A 2,517-nucleotide genomic window follows, 5' to 3' on the forward strand; every position below is an offset into this window, starting at 1 on the left:
AAAGCCAGTGTTAGCAACAAGACGTTATGGGGGTACACGGCGTGGAAACAGATATTTAGGTGTATCTCATCCATGCTCACCACATAACCAAAATTAAACAAGTCCCGTTGCCCAGCATTTGGCCCCAATCCCTCTAAACCCATCCTGTCCAGAAACTCATCCGATTACCTTTGCAATTTTCTGAGTGTAATAGCCTCCTCCACTTCCTCTGGGAGCTCATTCCATACACGCACAACCTTCTGTGTGGGAAATGTGCCTCAGGTCGTTTGTCAATTTCAGCCCACTCACCTTAAACCTATGCTCTCGAGTTTTCAACTCACCCCAATTTGGGTAAAACACAGAAATACTCAGTTTACAACCCTTCCATAAGATCATATCGCAGCCGTTCCGCTGCAGGGAAAGTCGTCCCAGCTTATTCCACCTCGCCCTACGGTCCAAACATTGACGAAATCATTGTCTATATATTGTCATCAATTTCACGTGTCCTTTTTTTTATCGTTTTCATGATGTCAATTACGCTGGACAACAACGAGCGATTGGAAACAGAATGCCTTCAACTTTCAGTGCTGGATGCCAGAGCGCCGCCGGGCGGCGCCCTCGGCTGGTTTCTGTAGTGTAGTTGTCATCACGTTCGCCTGACACGCGAAAGGTCCCCAGTTCGAAACTGGGCAGAAACGGCTTTGTTCGTCAACTGCAGCCTTTCACATGGACAAGAACGGAGCTTTCTTGCTTGCTTTCCCATCTGCAAACCTGCCTTCGAATTTGCTTGAAAGAATCTGCTCTCATAGTGAAATGTAAGGCAACTCCATTTAGACAATAGACAATAGATGCAGGAGTAGGCCATTCTGCCCTTCGAGCCTGCACCACCATTCAATATGATCATGGCTGATCATTCCTAATCAGTATCCTGTTCCAGCCTTATCTCCATACCCCTTGACTCCACTATCTTTAAGAGCTCTAGCCAATTCTTTCTTAAAAGAATCCAGAGACTGGGCCTCCACTGCCCTCTGGGGCAGAGCATTCCACACAGCCACCACTCTCTGGGTGAAGTAGTTTCTCCTCATCTCTGTCCGAAATGGTCTACCCCGTATTTTTAAGTTGTGTCCTCTGGTTCGGCACTCCCCCATCAAAGGAAATATGTTCCCTCCAGCCAGAGTGTCCAGTCCTTTCATAAGCCTATACGTTTCATTACTGTGTAAAGCATTATAAAGTTTTTCTCCAACCTGGTTCTGATGCATATGCCATTCTGTTTGAGAGTGTCCTTGCCGCGTTCTGATCCTTCCACGAAAAGCAGTACCGCATTTGCATTCCTTGCGCAGGCGGCCCGGTTCAAAGGCAGGGAAGAAGCTGCTGCGCTGGTGTCACGGCGCACCACGGATTCCTGAACTTGTCTGTCTGTCAAATGTACCCCAAAGTCGCCTCTGAAAGGCCTCATTTGGAAGCTGTGTGTCGTTATTCAACGCGCGAGAGTTGGTACCAGATTCCTGAATCATATTTTGGGGCAGTTCGCACGTTAGTGGCTCATTCAATCAGCAACAGCAATGAAATAATTTACACTCTCAGAGGAACCTTTGAACTTGTGCTTTCATAGCGCCGCTAATATTAAGGTGCGCCCCGAGATCTAAGCCATGTTGGAACTGAAACGGAGGAATCGACAGAGAGGCTACAGAATGACATCGCATGCATTTGGTTTTCTTTAAATCACTGACGAGCTGGAAAATGTAAACGGGGAGAGCGAGTGGGGAAGTGAGGCGGTTGCAGCTCTGGTAAAAGTCTATCTTTGTGATTCACTCCGCAAACAGTGACTTGAAGGTGACTCAGAGGCGTGTGAGCTCTTCACATCGAGATCGAAAAGCACTCAAGGGCAGTTAGCACCTCTTCCGGAGTGGGGGTGGGGTGAGGTAATTACCTTTTGACTTCTGTTACTATGTTCAGAAACTGCCTTTTCGATTGACTTGAACAGAAACTGCATTTCCAATAAGCACCATGGAAGTTAGCAAAATTTATTGAATCGCTTCTCGTCGATTCCCGCACAGGTTTCCGACTCAGTTGGCATCCACTTGGCTCATGTCCAGGAGTGAACATCTCTGCAGCAAATTGCACGGTTAAAGTAAAAGGCTCGGAAAGTGGCATCTCGAACCGGCCCCGAGGTCAGAGCATGCTCACAATGTGATCTGTCGTTCTCGGATTGTAATGCGACCTCCGGTTTTAGGGTGGAGAACATTCTTTGGGACCCTTCTTCTGCAAAACAGACACAGTGACTGAATAAATGCTGCACGGTTTGATGTGGAACACGGCCTGCTCAGCTTTGTGCATTTTCCCTGTAGTCAGGTGTGTTTCGTGTTCCGTGTAAACGTGAAAGTCGTCCTGTTTCGAGCAATGTGTGAAATCATTTAGCAAAGCAAGAATCGAAATTGTAGTAATGTCTACCAGCTCATGGTTATTTGACCGAAGTGTCCAAGTGTCTCTGCTGTCATGATCGCGTTCGCCTCCCGCGCGGAAAATCGCAAACAGCTC

The 2,517-nt window shown here is 47.5% G+C and overlaps 1 non-coding gene across 1 annotated transcript; it reads left to right on the plus strand.

The window, feature by feature from the left end:
• Positions 1–604: 604 nt before the first annotated feature.
• On the plus strand, positions 605–677 carry trnav-gac (transfer RNA valine (anticodon GAC)). Its single transcript has one exon. It is a non-coding gene; the product is annotated as a tRNA-Val (tRNA).
• Positions 678–2,517: the final 1,840 nt, after the last annotated feature.

Source organism: Chiloscyllium punctatum, chromosome 24 (assembly GCF_047496795.1).
Source record: "Chiloscyllium punctatum isolate Juve2018m chromosome 24, sChiPun1.3, whole genome shotgun sequence".
In the NCBI taxonomy this organism is placed as follows: Eukaryota; Metazoa; Chordata; class Chondrichthyes; order Orectolobiformes; family Hemiscylliidae; genus Chiloscyllium; species Chiloscyllium punctatum.